The following is a 22,542-nucleotide window of genomic DNA, read 5'->3' on the forward strand; positions in this document are numbered from 1 at the left end:
CTACTTCTACTTCTACTTCTACTTCTACTTCTACTTCTACTTCTACTTCTACTTCTACTTCTACTTCTACTTCTACTTCTACTTCTACTTCTACTTCTACTTCTACTTCTACTTCTACTGAAAAAGAAACTCTGCAAAATGATGTCCTCATATTAAAATTGGCTGTGCAAAACCAGCAGAAGCATCATCTTGGAGAGCTGTCACAAGGGCAGAAAAGGAATTCCTTCCTCATAAAAACACCCTATAGTTAAAGGAAAGGAGAAAGATACTATTGAAATACTCAGATGTCTTATATTTCACATTTATAACCATTTCCTCCTCTTTTCACTGCATCTTTAACAAAAAACTCTGAAGATGTATTAACATATATTGTCCATGGTATTAAGAAAGACAATAATTTTTTTTCAAACATCAAATATTATTTAGAAGGGACATATATCCATGATTCTCATTTATTCCGAAGAGATTAGCATGACCTATTGAATACATAGTTGTAGTAACTGCCAAACTCAGCCAAGACAGGTTATTTAAATATGAAAGTAACATGAACTTTTCCCTTTTCTTTTCAGTAATATTATGGGACCAAAAAAAATATTTTAAACATAATTTTAATGAAAAACTATCATTAACTACAGCACCTCTACTAGTAAGGCTGTGCTTCTTTTGGCAAAATGTGTATCATAAAGAAGACTTTTTATTAGACTTCAATTAGATGCTGAAATTTCATAGATATTCTCGTAGGAAATTTTCAGATAACTTCAAGGTGAGCTTTTGTATCTTGGACTGTAGCTTCAAAGAACATAAAGTGAATGACTGTGCATTTTATTACCACAAAGTTAGACAGCTGGGAACTGAATGTTTTATGTTGTTGGCTTTTTGAATAAATGTCTGGGGATCTGTAAACAGGGTAAAATAAACCACTACTGAGGTAATATAAATTAGGAACCAGGATTGTTGACAATGTAAATACTTTTAATGTGCTTTTAAGAAAGGGACTGTTTAACTAATGAGGTACAACATCAATATTGTATTTTAAAGTATTAATATATAATGCTCACATATTTGTTAAACCATAATAAATCCAATAAATATTCTCTTGCTATTTAATTAGGCATTTAGCTAGATTCCAGTAAACGGGCTGTTTAATCTAGCATTTTATATTTAATCAAATAGCTACATTTTTGTAAACATGTGCCATCAACATTAAAATAATATAATTACCATAATGTAAATACCATGTTAGGTCCTCATAAAAGTACAAATGGATAAGGACACAGACCTGTGCTTCTATAAATTTTCCTCCTTTTCCTTGGGACTTAAAGCCAAATGCAGTTGGGTCACAGGAGAGGGCAGGTTAACCGCTGTGTGTGCTGAGGAGAGGGAGCCCTAGGCAGGTATTGAACCTAGGCAGGTGTTTACATGAACACTCTTCTCTGAGTGTTCATGTAAACATGTCTTTTTCTTACACAGAGTATAAACTTTTTCATGAGTTGTCCCACCCCCATAAGGAAGACTGGTAAAGAGAGGAAAAGGATGCTGAGGAAACCAGAAGGTTCTAAGAAAATAACAGAAAATGAAAGCAGATTGGACTCCAAGTAATAGGGAGAATTTTAATCAAAAAGAAAAAAAAATCTGAAACATTGTAAGAAAGATAAAGGATAAGATTGCACCTTTTCAGGGGGAGGGGATGGAAGAAGAATATGAATTGCTAAATAAGAGGGAATAATTAAATGTACATCAGAAAATTATGTGGAGAGAGTGGTATCAGTGTACAAGAAACAAGAAAAATGCAAATAAAAAGTGTTGGGTGTGTGTAGTAGTAATGCTATTAATGCTAATGTACAAGTAGTGCTTCTTAAATTACTTGAAAGCATAGTTTGAAAATGGAATTAAAAAATGAAACACATAGATCAACACCAAAGTTGCAAAATTACATATTGCCTATCGACATGGGGTAGACCACAATAAAACATGAAAGTAAATTAAATCATTTACTTCTTCAATTTAACACAGAAAATATATAAGAATGCAGCAAAGATTGTATTGTTTCTTTACATAGACTTTTCTCTTCATCTGCTAACTTTTTTGTCATTTCCCCTACTTACTTTCATTTGACTAGTTTAAAAGAAAATAATTTTTACTGCAGATAATTTTATTTAACATTTTATTGAAGTCAGTAGTTTAAAATAATGTAAAGATTACCTCTGGATCATTCATAAAATTTAACAGGTATAAAAGTCTTCTGAAAGCAAAATATGTTTTTAATGTTTTGTTGTTTTTGGTTTTTTGGTTTTTTTTTTCATGTTATCAGTAGCTCTGAGATTTGCATTTAGGATCAAAACTTTGGGTACAATTTGAGCAAAAGAGGTGCACATTTCACATAGTAATTCCCTGAATTGCCTTTTGTCCTATATCCAGCTACAGCTTTGTCCTCTGAAAATTCTTCCTCTCCCTAAAAATAGTTGATTGAAACCCCTGCCTCAAGCTTTACAAAAGTATAATGGCATTTTTTAATTATCTGATGCAGTTTAAGAACAACAGTAGATAATTTCATTGCATGTTCTGTCTTCCTTTGCAAGAATTCTCAGTGATAACCATAGGAATTCCACAAACAAAATAAATACCTTATCTAACAGATGCCTTCTGAGACAGACTATAGCTTGAAGAGGAAGGGTGGTATCTAGGCACTTTCTTTGTTTAGCCTGTGATTATGTATGGACATATATTGCCTAGAAATTGCCTAGAAGATTCAGTTGAATTCTAAAATTTGTTTTGGCTGGGTCCATGCTCATATTGTATTCATTTTCTATTTGAGTCAAGAACAAATTTATACCTTGTGCCCAACTGAAAAGCTTTAATTCTGATTCACAAAGGAGCATTCATTGAATGTTTCACAAACAAGCTACAGGACAATGATTAATAAGAGATTTTGTCACTATATTAGAAAAAATAATATAATATTCTCAAATGTAATTTTTTGGGGGGAGGGAGAAGTTATTTGCATAAAACAAGATGATTTACCAAAACCATGATTTTAAATTAATTATTCACCTGGTGTTAACTTTAGAAATAAGAAAGAAAGCACAGCTCTTTGCCTTGTTTGTACATTGTGTTCCCTCTGCAAGGTCAGGCCTTGCCAGAGCTTGGATGAGGAACTTTCAGAACAAGTAGTATGATCAATATGAGTACTAAGGATGCCTGGTTCCCCACAGATTTCTTTTGAGGTTGGTTGACTTTGATGTCTAAACAGGCAAGATCTATGAATGAAGCTTTTCATTTCTTGACAATATTAATAATGGCTCACTCCACGTAGATCCTCTGATGTCTAATCAAGGTTAAACCTCCACTGCAGCCTTTTCATCAGTGGAGGCCCTAAACATGCTGCCGAGGCAATGTATGAAGCAGATTGCTTTAGGAACTGGACAACTTTCACCAATTTGGGTGCCACTGGCCAGTGTTTGTTGGAGAGATAAGTTATTTGGGAGGCAAGGCAGACAAGCATAGGATAAGATCACAGAAGTTTTCTCTGGAAAACAAAGTGAAAAACACAGTGCTTAGGAAGTGGTGCGAAACTGAGTCCCTCCTCTCTCAATCTGAGTTAAGTCTAAGGATTCTTGCTGTTACAAGGAGGCAATATGTTCCTGGGAGTCTCATGAGAGGCAAACTGAAGCGATGACCTCTGATGACTTTCCCTACTCACATAAGAGGAGCTGTTATGGATTTCTCATTCAAAGCAGAGGGGTCTCTGCCCATGATTAACCTATGTGGTTTCCTACACAGAGACACTGGTATCCAGTAATGACTTTAGCTATTTTGTGCCAGATGACTGAATCTTTCTCGGCAGGATGTAGGTAAGTCACTAACAGAAAGATTTGAAAACACAATTACAGAAACATCCCCAATGTCAACCCATATTTCCAAAGGTAGTGGCATCTTTGCAGAGTCACAAAGTAAACAAACACAGAATCAGTGTTAATACAGCTTATGAAAAGTCAGATTATTGCTAGCAGGTGTTGAGGGTATGCTTATCAGGCATGAGCAGGAGCTGAGAAACTGCTCCCATTTATGACAGCCCTTATCGATATACTGAACAGATCAAGCTCTTCCATCCTTCTGATTTTTGCTGAGAAACTTTTGAAATGCTCACTTAAAATCATGGGGTTTGTTCAACTTCAGACAGGTGAAGCCTTTTTAAAAATATATCAACATTCCAGTGATAAAAATAAACATTCTTTTGTGCTGCAAAATTGAACTGAGAGATTAAAAGAAGCCATTTCTTTATTTTTATCTCATTTGCACTATCTTGCCAATCTGTCTTTTCTCTCTCACTTCCAAGCTTGACTAACTTTCATGGGTGTTGTGGTTTAACCCCAGCTGGCAATTATGTACCACACTTCCTCACTCCCCCTCAGTGGGATGGGGGAGAGAACTGGGAAAAAAAAAAGTAAAACTTGTGGATTGAGGTAAAGACAGTTTAATAGGGCAGAAAAGGAAGGGGGGAAAAACAACAACAAAAAAATAATAACAAAATATACAAAACAAGTGATGCACAATACAATCGCTCACCACCCACTGAACAATGTCCAGCCTGTTCCTGAGCCATGGTGTGTCCCCCGGCCAACTCCCTCCAGTTTATATACTGGGCATGACATCATATGGTATGGAATACCCTTTTGGCCAGTTTGGGTCAGCTGTCCTTGCTGTGTCCCCTCCCAGCTTCTTAGCCCTCCAGCCTACTCACTGGCAGGGCAGCATGAGAAGCTGAAAAGTCCTTGACTTAGTGTAAGCACCGCTCAGCAACAACTGAAACATCAGTGTGCTATCAACATTATTCTCATCCTAAATCCAAACCACAGCACTGCATCAGCTAGTGGAAAGAAAATTAACTTTATTCCAGCTGAAACCAGGACAATGGGGAACAAAAGGAACTGCTGGAGTGCTTTACTTTGTGTTGGCTTTCAGTTGGGCCATGAGCACCTAAAGTCATCCAAAATAAGCTGAAGACAATGAGAGTCTTTCCATTGACTTCAGGGAGCACCAGATCAAGCTCTAAATTCTTACAGCTAATGAAGATGATGATATATTCAGATCTGATCCTCCAGGTTGCAAAAGATCATACATTTGCACTGGCAACAATAGAAAGGAGGCTTTCTGCATATGTGTAATTCAGTCTTGTTGTGAGTTACTTTTTTAGCTGTTCAAGTGGAAACAGATTCTGTGCTCCAGAAGCTGAAATAGGTATCTATTTAAGATGTTACCACTGGTTTTTGTGTTCCTGAGAAGGTAAATGCAACAGGGAAATTAATTTGTACCAGTGATCCTAGGAGTCAGACAAACACAAGAGGCTGTCTGAGTTCTTCATGCTAATTGGAAAATTAAATACCACATAAATACAAATGTCTAACAATACTAAGGGATTGTTTACGGTTTTTTATATGAGGCAGTTTAAAACAAGCGAAATAGATAAGTGGAAAAACAGAGAAAAGTGCCTGCAAGTTAGTTTTCCTGTATTTTTCAAAAAAGCTTCCCTGACTTGTCAGCAAAGGGAAAAGGACAGTACAACACACTCATGATTCTGCTGTAGTCAGCAACATCTAAAAGAAGAAAGCAGTTTGGCTAAAAAATTGCACTTGTTATATTTATACAGCAGCATGTGGGGCAGTGTGTTTTATTTGACTTTCCATTGCAGCTGGTGCAATTGGTCTTTGTGAATCCTATAGACAGGTATAAAAATAATATTTGACTTTAATTTTCAGGTTCCTCATGCACTGAGAAAAATCCACCAGAGCTCCATTTCTCCTATTTTAAAGTATAATAACTCACCTGCACCTTTTCAACAAAGAAAGACTTTATAAGGCACCTGCCAGTTGTCATGGAATCACAGACTATCTTTTTAAATATCATATCCCTCCTGGGCACAAGCAGCAACGATCATAAATCACATACAGGATAGAAAAAGTGATACTGCCATTGGTGAGAAAAGTATGATCTACATTTTAGGACTATATGCTCTTCCTGCTCAGACCAAAGTATTTGAGTCTTTTCTTTGCTTGTTCCATTATAAAGAAAGATATACTCTAAGTACAATTTTCTTTTTTTTCCCTCACAGAAAAAATAAAAACAGAAGATATTTTTATGAGAATGTGTTCCAGTGTATTGACATCATAAACATCTTTCAGTATCATATACGTTTATAAATCTCGTTTTAAGATTCCACAGAATCCCAGAAAGCAGAAAACATATTTTAAGCTTCCCACATGAAAAATATTTCAAAATGAGACTGTGGGAAATGTTAGCCAAATGTTTAGGTCCTAAAAACTTGAAATGTCATGTGAAAGAACCACAGTCTTAGAAGTATTTAAGAATACTCAGCAGAGTATCTCAGCGCTTTAGTAGAATGAATGAAATGCCATAACAAATTCATAAGGAAGAATAAATTCACAGTGCTACTAATAAGCTAACAATAAATAAAATTAATGTATATGGATTTAAGGAATACTGTCATCCATACTGTTGTCTCTCCCTGCTCTACCTGAGCAATAAACAGTCAGAGATAAGAAGGGTGTGCAAGCAAGATAAGAGGCATGCTTTTGATGTATTGAACATAGAAGTGAATGTCCCTTGCAAAATTAAAAGTTTTTGTTGTGTGTATATTACGTATAATAGATATAGTGTTTAAACATATAATTTTAATTCTAAAAAAATGCAACCAATGCCAAAGAGTAAATCAGCAGAGGCAGCTCTCAAAACTAAAATCCTCCCAAATAAATTAGCTATTTTACTTCTTACTCAATACTTCCTCATAGATAGTTTGTAAACTTAAGTAACCCTTAATACTTGTTGGTAGTATAAGAATTTGTTAGCTATACCCAGAGCCATCCATATTCAGCAAAAACTTTAAAACAGACAGTAGAGGAGATAACTTCTTCCACCTGGAAGACTCAGAAATTCATTATACAATTTTTCATACACAACAACCATTAAATACTTGTTTCCTTCAGGTCTTGATGGCAAGCAGAAGCAGTATCTACAGTCTCATAGATGAGAATAGAATATTATTCAGTTCACTGGACTTATCTGAGCTTCAAAGATGTAGTACTGGTAGTGTGTTGAAATAACTGAGGCCTCATTCTGCTGTAAAGCAGTATACTTAGGACTTGCCTTTATTTACACTGGCCTCATTTTTAACTAAATAATGCCATTTACTTGAGTAGTGCTATTCATGATTCACATCAAAGTAACTTAGAACAGAAATATACCTCCCTGAGATTCCCCCCTGGCTCCAGTTTTAGTCAACTTTGTAAACTCTATTTCTGAAATTGTAGTAGATAAAAATAAGAGAATGGGGGACAAATGAAAGGGACTTCTGCTAGATATAAAGCATGTTCAATACATTGGTTTGTTACCTGAGAGACATCTGTTAAAGAAAACATAAAAGACGTGCGGAAGTTTCTTATTACAATAGTACATGGAAATTCACATCAGCTACCTTTGCTTGAGCAAAAGTGATCACAGCCACCAGCACATAGGTCAAAAACTATAGCCTGCAACTAAAACCAAGGGTCATCTGTCATCTTTAAAACAGGTGGATCTGTTTAACAGTCTTCTTTATGCAAGGTCTGCACAAGTCCTCAGTGATATAAGCATGCTTGCCAAGCACTGAAATCACAGGAACAGTCAACCCAGCCACAGTGGTTAGACACAGCAGCTAGCAGAGCAGGATACACCAAGAAAAGGCTCATAGGAACAAAGCGAGGAGAAATGAGCCTTGCTGTGTTGTCTGGGTGTGGCAGTCCCAAACTGGCCTTTTGGTGTGATTGCAGGGTTGAGGCATCCAACTTGCCTGTGAGCAAAGGGCATGGCTATACAATTCTTATTGTATATACAGATCTATCTCAGGCAATGATTAATGGGATGAAATTTAACAATTCCAAATGCTGGATCCTGCACCTAGGACAGAGTAATGCTGGGCACAAATATAAATTGGGAGAAGAATAGCTGGAGAGCAGCCCTGCAGAAAGGGATCTGGGGGTGTTGGTTGACAAGAGGCTCAGTAGGACTCAGCAGTGTGCCCTGGCAGCCAAGAGGGCAAAACACATCATGGGTACATCAAACACAGTATGACCAACCGGTCAAAAGAGCTGATTATTCCACTGTATTCAGCCTTGGTGCAGCCTCACCTCAAGTACTGTGGGCGGTTCTGGGCCCCACCATTTAAGAAAGATGTGAAAGTCCTTGAAAGGGTCCAGAGGAGGGTAACAAAGCTGGTGAAAGGGCTGAAAGGAATGCCCTATGAGGAGCAGTTAAGGACTTTGGGCTTGTCTAGTTCATAGAAAAGGAGGCTGAGGGGCAACCTCACTGTTCTCTACAGCTTCCTGAGGAGGGGAAGTGGAGAGGGAGATGCTGATCTCTTCTCCCTGGTATCCAGTGATAGGATGAGTGGGAATGGTTCAAAGATGTGTCAGGGAAAGTTTGAACTGGACATTAGGAAACAATTATTTACAGAGAGGGTGGTCACACACTGGAACAGGCTTCCTAGAGAGGTGGTCAATGCCCCAAGCCTGTCGGTGTTTAAGAGAAGTTTGGACATTGCCCTTAATAACATGCTTTAACTTTTGGTCAGCCCTGGAGTGGTCAGGAGGATGATCAGTGATCAGTGTAGGTCCCTTCTAAGGGAAATATTCTATTCTATTCTATTCTATTCTATTCTATTCTATTCTATTCTATTCTATTCTATTCTATTCTATTCTATTCTATTCTATTCTATTCTATTCTATTCTATTCTATTCTATTCTATTCTATTCTATTCTATTCCACTCTACTCCACTCTACTCCACTCTACTCCACTCTACTCCACTCTACTCTAATCTATCTTTAAAATTAACTATTAAGGTTTTCTTATTTTTCTAACTTAATTTTCATTCATAAAATATTTGTAAAGCCTGTTGATTCATGTTTGAGAAAGAGAAAAATTATTTTAGTTAGTTTAATTTACACAGTCTTCCACTGATGCACCTGGTACATTATTAGCAATCCCCTTCAATCTAACCTTGACCTTGCTGATGCTAGTCACATCCTGGGAGAAAAGCTACATGTGTATTTGTTTTACTTTACCACCATTGCTTTTACAAGAGTATCCTAATCAAGTGATTAATTATGTTTAGGAAAACCAAAACAAAACTTCTTTTCAGTGAAGCTCACCTTAAATCAGAGTGTTTCTAAAAGCTACTTGAAACCTGTTGTGATTTGAGTAGCACGAGTGAGATTTTATGGTGCCAAAAATAAGACTTCCTCTACTGGCGGGGAACATAGTCTCTGAGACACACTTCTTTGCTCTTACTTACTCTAGAAACAGATGTCCGTCCTGGCAAAAGGCAGGCAGGGCCATGGTCAGCAGCATACATAATTAGCCTAATCTTGGGCAAAGGGTAAAAAATCCTCCCTTCCCTGTAAATTCTTGCTCCCACTTCTGTTGTCTTCAGAACCAAGGGCATGGAGCCACTCTGTCCCAGCAGAGCAGTGTCACCTTTGCATCCGTGACCACCTCTGGCTCCTGCTGCCTCCTGACAGCCTCTCTCCTGGGAGGTCTCTCAGCTTGTTTTCTCAGTGCTGCTGCCTCTCTGATTCAGCCTTCTCTTGCCTCTACCAGGGTTGCCAGGAGGTTGGTGGGAGACAGCATTAAGACAGTCTTTACCAAGATCGCACCTAGGAGAACTCTCCTGTACTTTCGCCTCCCTTTAACAAAGTCTTACTTGGCAAGGCTCTGAGACATAGAAATGATTAAAATAGTCTTAATTTTCATGCTACATATTCCGTGAAGTGCTTTTGGTATCATTTGTTTCAGGATATCTGACAATTATAATCATGATTACCAGTTTAATTGTGTTATGGTGCAGACAGGGGACCATGAGGGGACATTTTGTTAGGTGCGCTGAAGCTTGTCAGAAAAAGACATCCTATATCTGTATTGTTAACTCAAATGTTCAAAACCTTGAGTATGTCCTTCTATCATAACCTAAAGTTATGAGATGAAAAAAATTAAGCAATGTCTTTTATTGTATAATTCTAACTTTTCAGTTTTAGACTACTTTGAGTTTTCAGATCTTTCTTCAACAAGAATGCCTGTTTAAAAAAAAAAAAAAAAAAAAAAGAAAGAAATCCAGTATTCTCATGAATTTGTATGTCTTCTGAACAGAAAATGCTGTTCTTTATAGAACACATAATAGTGAATGAAGATTTTTTTGGGTTTCTATTTGCATTAAATTTTTATATTGGTAATTCAGTTCCATGTCTGAAAACCTTTGCTGTGCTTTAAAGCACTGTAGGATTTCTTTTTCTGCTGTACCCTGAGTCCCACTGGGATCCCATGCTGTTCACAGAATGGTTGAAATTGGAGAGAACTCTAGAGGCCATCTTGTCTTGTCATCTTGAAGATGTTGAACAGGACTGGACCCAGTATTGACCCCTGAGGTATGCTGCTAATTACTGGTCTCCAACTAGAATTCATGTTACAGGTCACCAAACTCTGGGCCTGCCTGTTCAGCCAGTTCTCAATCCAGCTGTCTGCTCATTCAGCCCATACTTCATCAGCTTCTCTGTCAGGCTATTACGGTACACTGTGCCCATTGTTTATCTGTACTTCAGTGTTTACTGGCTTGTTTTCAGTAAACACTAAAGTCCAGATAGACAACATCCACTGCTCTCCCATCATCTACCAAGCCAGTCATTTCATCATAGAAGGTTACCAGGTTGGTTGGGCATGACTTCCCCCCTGTTCATGCAGTCTATTTCTGGCTGCTACTGGATTGCCTCAGCTGTGCTGAAGCTGACTGGAGGGAGATACTAGCAAGCCTCTGCAATCCCTGTCACCAGCTTGTTCTGGCCAGTGACCAATCTGAAGCTTGCACAGATCCCTTTGCCCTCTGAGCATCCAGTTTCATTCCCTGAGAAGCGACACCAGAGGTGATGCAGCCAGTGGCACATGCTGGTGCATTTGAGCTTTTACTCAATGTGGGGTTGGGATGTTGACTGATGAACATAGACATGGAAAATCAGAAACCTTATTAAATATAGCTCATTTGAATGAAGCGGATGTAAGCAGTTTCAGATGCTAACGCAGAAGGGTCAAAATGTCCTGGAAATGCATCTTTTTATATATCAAATAGCTGAAGAGGCACAACAATGCATTGCAATAAAAAATTTCAGTTGACACATTTGTGGCAACTTTTGTTCACACAAGATTTTTGAGTATCTGTATTGTCTACATTGCTTACATTGGAAAAAATCAATCTGAAACAGTTAGAGAGAGAAAGAAATAGCTAATTTTTCCCATGCTGTCTTTTGTGTTTTGAATATCTCAAATTCTTGTGGTTTTAATGCCCAGAGGAGAGAGATGAGGTGGTAAAAAACTTTCTCATTTACACACGTGTTTTGGGGAATCAGAAGAAACGCATTTACTATGTGATGAGAGCAAAAGAAGTGCATGTGGTGTGATTAATATATACTTAACAGTACAAGCGGGACAAGGATTTTTTGTTGTTGTTCTCAAAAAGAAAACAAAGCCATAATCCAAAATATTTTCAATAAGAAAATAAAATGATGGATGATTTTGTGTGTCCCAAGGAAAGCTTTTGGGCCAGCACATCATCACATGAAAAAGCAATTCTCTCTTGGCAAAATCAGGACAGGAAATTGTATCTCCAGTGCAAAGACATACAATCCTCAGGAAGATAAACTTCCTGTACTCTTACAGTCTGCAGGAGCAGTCTCATCTGAGAGATGTACTTACTGATGAAGAAAAGCCATGAAAAAGATACTGCAAAATGCAGTCTCAGGCCACCCAAATTCTAACACTTTGCAGTAAATGTGTTGCTTTGAAATAGAGGAGATAAATTCTTTTGAGTCTCACAAAAAGGAAAGGAATAAAACAATTCCATCTAAAACAATGCCTCTAATTTTCAATAAACGTCAGAAGGAAAGACCATGCAAAGTGTAGATGTTTGTCATGAGAAGGACATTCATTCAGGAAAGCTCCCAGGATGCTGGAAAATGCTGAAACCATGTTTGGGTGAGCTCTAGCTCTGGCTTGGTTGAAACTGAGTCACAGTTTTGCTGCACTAACCAGCACAGGCCTTGGAGATGGTTCTGTGCAGTTTTCACAAATGAAGAGCACTTGATTGTGTGAGGTTTTTGTTGGGGTTTTTTTGTTTGTTTGTTTGTTGGGGTTTTTTTTTCTGCCACAAAAGCACAACATTCTCAGGGAATTTTCCAGGTCTTTCTGTCAAACTGAGGAGGCAGATGGTCAGCGTTGGCATGGTGGCCAGTCAGTGCCTTGTAGAACTGGGCCCTCTCAGCACTAATTTTAATGGAAGTTTACCTGTGAACAGAGAGCCATTTTTATTTACCAAATGTTGAATGATTGGGTCATTGTCCTGAAAAATGATTGCATTTCTGTAATACTTCCATTAAAAAAAGCAAATGAACTCTCCAGAATCATAGCTTAATGACAGTCATGCAATTCATACATTTTAAATAAAGTCCCTAATTGGCTGTCTGTGAAGTAGAAAGAGAACTGATGCAGTGAATGGCTTAAATGCAGCAATTACAATATTTCTTATTCTTTGCCAATCTAAAATTAATGAAAAACCTTTCTTGCTGTGACCTTGACAAATGGTGGTGTAACCTTTTTAAATTCTCAGAGGGTGCTGAATTCTACCCTGTGAGAAAGTGATGTAAAAGAATTGCAGCTGAACATTTCTAATTAGTAAACTGAAACTCTGTGACAGGGAAGAAAGCTAAAAGGCACTGATTGGATTTAACATATATTAGACATCATCCCCAGGGAACAGAATTTGAAGATAGCTCTGAGTATTTTAATCTTTGCATACCTGATTATCTCTGGGCATTACTGAATCATCTGCAGAATTTCTGTAAACCTACTAGTTGTCACTCAAGGTAAAATCTGATCCTGTAAAATGTTGAGTATGTTCAGTTCCTACTGCTTCAAGAGGTGCTCAGCTCTTCAGAGAACTGGATGGAGAGTGCAGTTTCCCAATGAAAGGTCTAACTCTTATTTGCACTGGAGCCATTTCACCTATTACTGGCATTACTAAGGGGTTTTAACACAGAGGTACAGCACAGTGAAACCATCTTTAAACCCTTTTACACTTCCAAGGTGTTATGAGGGAATCTTCACATTCAGATCTAATTTGTGTAAGTATCATTTCCATGTAGATATCTATTAGTGCTGGATTACTAGAAGTGATTTGTTGATTTGACACCACGAAAACTCCTGGGAGATTTAAAATCAAGAATATCCTTTTCTTTCCTTGCTAGGTCACAACTCTGATGCATAATTATTCAAGTTATGTTGTGTTTCATCAATTCTGTTTTTATTCCTTCTAACAGGCAAAGGATCTTTAGGTGATAAAGGAGTATGAGTATTTGCTCTGTCATGCTTACTTGAACAAAAGGAGATTTCTGACTTCCACCATGCTAGAGTGATCTGTTACTAAAGAAAAAATTAACTGTATTCATTTTATGTATAGCATTAGGTTTCAGAAATTCTAGGATTTTCCATGGGCCAGATCATGTGTCCCCTTTTGGTAATGGTAAGCCATTTCTGTATTTGGATGAGTTATGCAAAGCTGACATGAGTCAGACTGCCCGCAGGCATAATCCATTACTAGTGTGAAGAAAAGGTTCACAACAGGAGTAGTCTTAAAGTCTACTAGCTGTGTTCTTTAAGATCAGGAATGAAAAAATAACATCTAAAAAATTTGCTTTTTACATTCTGCTTTCTCTGACTCTTGTAACAGGCACAGAAAGGAAAAACATCTCAAAATAATGCTGCTGAAGTCATTGGGCCATATGAACAAGAGAAATCAGTATAAACATGAACTTGCCCCTTCATCCTTTTTGTATTGCTAAATCCTATTTTCAACCACCAGACTGTCTAAAATCTCCAGGGTGTGTTACAAGTGCTGGTATGATTACTAAGATTATTTCCTAATTTCTTGGATAATTCAGAGAAGTTCTCAATCACTTTTGAGAAGCTGAACATCTTGTGTTTTATTCAGTAATTCATATACTGATAACCCCTCCTTATTATGAGTCCCACCTCCTGACTCCTTTCTGCTAAGCAAGCCGTGTGCAAATGTAGGTCAGGAGAACTAATACCCAAATTCCTTTCCTCTCCTGTGAATGGAGCATATTAAAATTTTCCAGTGTAATTAAAGAGACTCTGCAAGGTTAGTGGAGCAGGTCTGTCTGACATTAATTTTTATTATATGCTAACTATTTTGCAAGTTCATTTCATTTTTTAATTTTAAATTCAAAATAGGCACTTATTCTTCCTAACAGCAACTAGCCGTGCTGGTCCTTAGTTCTGCCACTAGAAATCAGCTCTGTAACAACAAATTATTATGTCTGGTGGGAAAGAAGAGAGATTGAAAGTAAATAAGAAAATTTAAGTGCTTTTTGAGAAGTTATCAGTGAAAAGTTATATCATGTGGAATGATCTGTACTGTAACATACTCTTCAGGACCTCTTCAGGTGACTTTTCTTATTATAATCTTTATTCTCCTTAATTCTTAATTCAAGGATTGATTTTGTTTGTGCAATTCAAGATAGTAGTGATTTCAGACAGGACTTTTAATGATGTTAGCAATCCTTCATTGCAAGTGAAGATGTCAGAAATGGCTTCTGCTTCAACTTTACTTCCTTCCATCTTTTTTTCCCTTTCTCTCTGCCCCCTTCCTCCCTACAGTTTTCCTTAGCTTTGTTAATGTCTGATTTTTGAGTGAGGTAGCTGTAACATTTTTTTATGGAATAATTATAAGTACTTGCTTTTAAACTTCTTTGTACATGCAAAATAATATGTAACATAATTGCACCTTAAAAGTAGAAACATAATAGAATTAATTACTCTGCTATATGACAATATTTTTACCTGTGTGGAATGAATTTTCATACTGAGGGTTTTTAATATTAATTGAAAAATATAAAGAAAATCCCAGTACAAGGAGTAAAATGCATAGAGACTAAATTATTGAATCATAGTAACTGCAATCCTAGATTATGTTAAAACTGATGGAACTATCTTCTGCATGAAGGAATCTTTCAGATTATATTTTAAATATAGATATTTCCCCTTTAATATTACATAAAAATCCAATTAAGTGTCAGTGTTACTACAACAAAGCTGTATAAAAGGTACAATTGGCCACATTAGTATTCTTGTGTTTGTTATCACAAGCTTCATTCCATAGGGAACTAAGTAACTGCAATATATTTGGAGCCTTTCTATGCTTTTTGTAATAGTATTTCATAATACTTATTAAAGTGGCTAGAGTAGTGAAACTGAGACAGAAGCAATCCCTGAAGATTAAACTGTTCTGCAGTCTCCGTTGTGCTGCCTTCAGTATTATTTTTGTCAGGATCTTCTCTTTTTACTTTCACCTTTTTTTTCACCTTTACATTCACCTTTTTTTTTTTTTTTTTAACTGTTCCAACTTTTCCTATGTATAAATACATTAAATTGCACCTTGGAGTGGTCTTGGATAACTTCACTTGAGATTATGTTACCTTAAATGATGGCTTGGTATTATTTTCATTGTGGTTAAGCTGATGAGCTTGGACATATAATTGTCTCAAAGCCAGTTTACTACTGCTCCTTTTAAGAATGGAAAATAAGTCAAAGTTTCCTTTCATATCACTTACATTGTCATTGAAGCGGGTGGCAGATTTCAAGGTTGCAGAATCACAGAATAGAAATCTCCAGCTGCAGCCAACTGAAACCTATTTGAACTGAAGTCAGAAGTGGCCATGAAGCACTGATGTTGTAGCTGGTGCTCGTGCCTCTGCCAGCACCTCAAGCTAGCTTTGTGCCCTAGCTAAGGTTCTTCAACTTTCTTGTAGATGAGAATAGAACAGATCTATCATGTGGTACTAGCTGCTCATTCACACTTGTGTTTTTCAACAATTGCACTGTCAGTAATAAATTCCACCAGTATTTCCACTCAGACCTAGTCCAAAATCCATTATTGTCAATGAAAATCACTCCAGATGATTACAAGGGCCTTCCCAGATCTTGAGACTATCTAAATGCTTGCAAATCCTTCATAGCTTATTAATAATTCCTACAAATATTGACATTCTGAAAGAAAAAAAGGGGTCTTAAATTCCTAAATTGAAAGAGTCCTTTTTTAAGTCAGTACAAATTTGTACAAGAACTTCATAAAGAACTCAGCAGTTAGCAGACAAAAACTTAAAATAGTACTGGAATTAGGGTTATGTTCCCAATTACAGCTTCCTGAGGAGGGGAAGTGGAGAGGGAGGTGCTGATCTCTTCTCCCTGGTATCCAGTGACAGGATGTGTGGGAATGGTTCAAAGCGGTGTCAGGGGAGGTTTAGACTTGACCAGGGGAGGTTTAGACTTGATGTTAGGAAGCATTTCTTTACGGAGGGGGTGGTCAAACACTGGAACAGACTCCCTAAGGGAGGTGGTTGATGTCCCAAGCCTGTCAGTGTTTAAGAGGCATTTGGAAAATGCCCTTAATAACTGCTTTAGCTTTTGATCAACCCTGGAGTGCTCAGGTGGTTGGACTAGATGATTTTTGTAGGTCCCTTCCTACTGAAATTATTCTATTCTGTGTTATGCTATGCTATGCTGTTCTATTCTAATTACTCTGGTGTAAATCTAGAAAATTTCCACTGAAGTGGATTGTTTTCTTTGGCTTTACATGTGTTAGAGAGATCAGGAGTTGGATCCAACTTTTTCTCTCTGCTTTCCCTTGCTTTGAGGTGGGATGCTGTGTCCAGGAAGGGACTGGCTAAAATTCATTGCTCCTTATTGTACCTAAAAGCTTAGGGAAATGATCAGACATCTCTAAAGCTCAGTGGTTTCCAGCCCCATCGAATGGTAAGTAATACCACTTATTCTTTCTATTGTAAAATGAGTTTTTCCACTTCATTTCTCCACTGAAACTATTTACATAATGTCTGTGTTCTTTTATGACTTGTACAAAAAACCAGGGCCATGCTCCTAAATTTGCACGGGCTTAGGGAGAAGACAGAAATCGGAAAAAAAAAGTAATAAATGTATATGCCAATCATTTATCTTATTTTTATCCATCACATACATTATAAACTTAATAGAGGTTTCAAAGTAATCATTTCTAACAACTGAAGGATGCCTATCTCCTCATGAACTTTCAGCACGCTTTTATTTAACATTTACTGGCCCAATTTTCTTTGTATAGGTCAAGAGGATTTTTTCACATCTTGTTACAGGGAAATGGGTACTTGAGTGGAAAAGGTGCACTCTCTTTTATCACCAGAGAATTTCAAGTAGCTGAGCATATTCATTAGAAGCTGGACGACTTTAGCACAGATATGAGATATTAGACCAAAACTTGCACGCTCCTATTAGAATAAGAATTGGTTCTAGTTGAATTGATATGAAGTGCAAAGCTCACGTGCCAAGTAGGTCTGAGTTTTTGTTAAGGTTGCATATCCCACTGTTAGAGAATTTGCTAGTCTTTTAGACAATTAAATGACTTGACTTTAAGAAAATTTGTATCACAAAAGTCCCAGTGACACTACTGAGGCTCTGTTTCCAGATCCAGGCATACATTAACATGTGATGTCATTAATTAGTTCATTCATGCTGGCATTGTAAAACCAGGGATGCCTCTGTTCTTGTGTATTAGAGTGCTGGGGAGAAATCTGGGGATGGAAGTAAGACAGAAAAATGAGCCAAAAAGTAAATGAGCAAGATATCTAAAATGAATGTTGTAAAAGATTATGCCTTTCTTGAATTTTGTATTTGAATAGTTTCAGAACTAGGCAAAATAGTTTCTTTCAAACCTGTGATTAAAACTCAGCTATTTTGCCATCTGCCTAATATTTTTAAATGTGTTTTAATATATTAAATACTTGATTTTAATAAAATTCAGATTTTACACCCCATAGAGACATTTTTTCCTTAAGTTTTGTCTAAGCTGGCCTTGAACAATTAGATTTCTCATTAGTTTTCCAAAAGATAGTTGACATTTAGGAATTAGTTAGAAATTATAGCTTTATTGCCCATGTTATTGCAATGTAATGTTCATTTGGAGAGAAACACAATGTCCTATTTAAGCAGACTGCATTTAAATTATCCATTTTGTTATATTCTGAAAAGTATTTGCATGATGATAAATGGATAAAGAATAATGATTTCCAAGGAGACATTGTCTCTATCCTTGAGTTAGAGAAATGAAGGCCAAATTTGGAGCAAATGGTCTGGGAAGATGCTGTTTCTACAGTAAAAGAAAACACTGTTATCTGAAGGATGTCTCCTAAGATAACAAATCACTGTCTGAGGAGGGATGAAGTACAACATGACTTAGAAGGACTTAAATTCTTAAATATATTCTTTCCTGCAGCAGAATTATTACAGATGCCACAGCTTTCCAATTTGATTGGCTAAGTCTTCATACATATCACTGAAATTTTAATCTTCCATCATTTATCTTGATTTCCTTGTGTCAATTTGAGCAAACAAGAGAACACTTTTTAAAATCTTCAGACGGGATACTGCTTGATTGACAATATGGCTAAATAGAGTCAACATTGAATGTATGCAGCTCTAATTCAGCTAGACAAACACCTACAGAAGTACCATTCACTTCATTATTATGGTATGTGTACGTCCATCCACATGCACAGGTTTTTCCAACAACCCGGAGACAATTCTTCCAGCTTATCACACCACCTGATTTAAGCTCTTCAGAAGGAAGCACTAACCCACCTGATATAGACAGGGGCAAACCAGCAAGCTTTCTTTGATAAGGAAACTACTTTTCTGACAAAAAACACTGGGAAATTTCATATTTTTTTATATCCTAACATCTAGATCCTAGTAAAATATCCACTATGTTGCTACCCGGGAAATTATAAATTTGGAGAAGGAAAGAATTAATAGGAAAAATATAAAAGTTTAAGAAACTGACTGCAGGGAGACAGCCAATGGTTGTGTCAGAAAAGGAAATTCCAGATTGAAGGGAAGTCACTGTTGGACTTTCTCAAGGATTAATCTTTGGACAAACCTTTAAATATTTTAATTAGTGATCTTGGCTTAAAACCAAGAAGTGCATGCATGAAATCTGCAGTATCATAAACACAAAAGGAAGACTGAGATATCAAATTACTGAAGGAGTAAACAACTCCTGTGATTGCAGGAATGACAGAAGGGGGATCCCAGAAAAAATAAATTCAAGGACAGGTGTCTGAGGATTAATAACAAGAAAATCAACAATTAGGTTATTTTTTGGAAGTGACTGAGGAAGATAAAGACCTAGTATAGTATTTAACTGTGGGGTAATTGCAGACCAATATCTGGAGAGTAAAAGTAATCTAAGTAAGACTCAATGCCATCGGTGAGACTGCATCTGGAATACTAGGTAAATTCTTCTCGGCTCTTCCCTGAAAGCTGAATTTATATTTGAACAAGTGCAGAAAGGTACACTGTGACAAAGGGTGGAGTGGAAAACTTCAGGATATAAGAAGAGAGAAAGAACATGGATTAAGCAGCTTGGCAAAATGGAATATGGTCTTTAAATACATTGGGAAGTATATATAGAAAGGAAGGAGAAGAGTTCCTTAAGTTAAAGACCAGGACTGGCATAAAAAATAACTGGTCCTAAGTATGCTCAGGGTGGTAATGAGAGGGAGATTTCTAATCAGAAGTGCAGTGAAATTCTGGAATTACCTTCAAGCAGAGCAGTAGGAGCACCCATACAGTTGCTTTCAAGTTAGCATTTGACTAGCTTGAGAGAGGGCATTTTGAGAGATTACAGAGATAACTGGGTCTGCACTACAAGATCTTTTTGAGCCCCATCCTCCACCTCACTGTATGGTTTTTTTTGTAAAGGGACAGATCTTTTAAAATCACAAATAAGTGCCTTCCTCACTGTTGGGAGCGGGCCTGGTGGATTAACATTTTAAAGGAAAAAAAAAATAGATAGAATGAGGAAAAAAAAATAAATAGATAAACCAAGTTCCCAAGAGGGGTTCATCTGCTGTGGTTTCAGCTGATTGCCTTTTTCTGAGTTACTGACATTCTTTATAGAGAGATGATAGACAGGAATACAGATGTGGTCTTTTTGTCCTACATCACACTACTATAGAGTTGCCTGAGGCTAAAAGAGCAGAAATATAATATAGAAACAGTGGAGATTTATATTTATGATGGCTTCCTATGTTATTTCATTCAGTTACACATCTGCCTAATGATAGATATAACTCTCCAAAAAAATTTTAGGTCTGTTTTAATTTAGATTGTAGTATGGGCACTTATCTGAATTATCTGAGTTTTTTAGATATGCATTACTGGACTGGAAAATTCGTGTAAACATAACCTAATAAGAGTTCAGATGCTTTTTGTTTCCAGGAACAAGAGATGCTATGTAGAAAAGTGCATCTGGGAGCAAGGGTGACCAGAGATAGGCAGAAGAGCGATGAGAAAAACAAACAAGGGATTGCTGTTCCCTGAAGTCATGGTGAGCTTTGTAAAGGTTGAAGTTCTCACTGTTTATCTAGAAAACTTCTTATGTAGCTGCAGTCACAATAAGTGTTTTTAAATCGAGGTACATCTACCCTTTTTATAGCATTTTCTGAGCCTCATCTCCTGTTCCATCCGCTAACAGAATGACTAGTCTGTCTAACATGGATAATGCTCCTCTCTTAGCATCTTTAATCAACAGGCAAACCAATACCAGGCAATTCCCTCTTTCCAAAGAAGAGCTGCTGCCCAAGGAAGGGAAGTCAGGACAACTCTCAACACTCGGCTGGAAATGCAGCTTCAGACATTTAATGCATATATGCCTACACCTCAGTGAGTGACTGTGAGGTGCCTATACATTGAGTGGAGAGAAACAGGCACTTTTTCAGATACTTACTTCATGAAGAGAGAGGTGTCACTTTAGAAGTGTGGATTTCTCTCCACTGTTGACAGATGAATTCCCACCCTGTGAATGGGAATGTTCACCCAGGAGGACAATGGCAGAAGGTCTCCAGCTTTGAACTTGTTGCTCGGCTGAGTGATGAGCTGTGTTTCATGCACTCAGGCTTGAGAGGAATCAAGGAGTGACTGCTTTAAGCTAAGTACAATAAACAGTTCTTATTTCTATTGCACCCTTTAACATTTGCAAAGCACTTGATGCAATGGGAAAAGCATTTCAGAATTAAAATTAGAATAAATAAATCTGGTGTTCAAACTCATTTTAATGAATATGACTTCCCCCTTCTGAAACAAGAGTCCCATAAAATCACTGGCTTGTAAAGGTGAGGGAATGAAATACAAGAGAGTTCCAGACTCCAAAAACTTTTATTAAGCCTGTGTCTCAAGGCTAGTATCTTGCTAATGTGGTCATAGACTAAAATTACATTAAGAACTTCTCAAAATATTTGGTTTACGTTGGATTTTAACAGCCTTTACAGTCTTGTGTTCTGAATTAATATATCCCTTCCAGCCTGGTGGTCTTTTCTATTTACAACAAAAGATTAAATCCACTAAAACTCCCAAGGAGTGGGAGATGGATGGAGTTCAGTTCCAGAGGTTACAGGAAAAAGAAATAGAAATATCCATTACTAGTATTTAATAATTTACTAATTATAATAATAATTTACTAATATTTAATAATGTTTCTGTGAAGTGATGCTAAGATGTAGCTTGGACTCTCAATACATGTTGCTGTGACACATGCTGGAAAAAAAGCTTGAATAAAAGAAGGACTAGGGGCAAGCTTTAGAGAGGACCTGACAAAGCATTTTATTATTTTTCCCTTTTGTATCTTTGTAAGCAAAGTTTTGGGATTAAGCACCAACACTCAGTTTTTCTACAAAACCCTTCAGTTATTGTTTTCTACAACCTCATCAATTTACATATAGTCCCAAGGTGAAAGGATAAGTACCAAGTACACTGCTCTCAAGGAATAACAAAACTAAGAGCATTTTTTTGGTTCTTCGTTCCTGTGAAGGGTCTGGGGCTTCACAGAAGCTGGAGTGTATTGTTTCTTCCAAGCTGCAAGGATCAGTTTAGGAGCTGTTTGCCTGAGAGGTTAGGATGGTGGAATAGGCTCCCTCACATCAGAAGCACATCGATGTCTTATGGACATGAAGCTTGTGACTTCAGGGACTGCACATGTAACATCAGCTGTTCCCTACAATAGGAAGATGCCTCAGGATAGTGTACTCTTCTGTATTTGTGGTTTCATCTCAGAAGCAGTGATGGGAGCATGGCAGACCTGTGTGGTTCCTTTGCGGTATCCACTAGGTGAAACTCTACTAGGACTTTTGCTTGTCATCTAATATGGAAGCTGCTATAAAATTCCTCCATGGAGAAATATGTAAGTTTGGCAGAACATTATACTGAGCTCATTTTATATTGAAACTTCCTATACGAAGATTTATGTTTCTCAATGATGAAATATTTGTCATTTTAATGATTGAATATGAACACATGTGTTTAACTTTCATGTTAATGATCTCTTTGTTTCT

This window comes from Strix aluco, chromosome 2 (genome assembly GCF_031877795.1).
Source record: "Strix aluco isolate bStrAlu1 chromosome 2, bStrAlu1.hap1, whole genome shotgun sequence".
Classification (NCBI taxonomy): domain Eukaryota; kingdom Metazoa; phylum Chordata; class Aves; order Strigiformes; family Strigidae; genus Strix; species Strix aluco.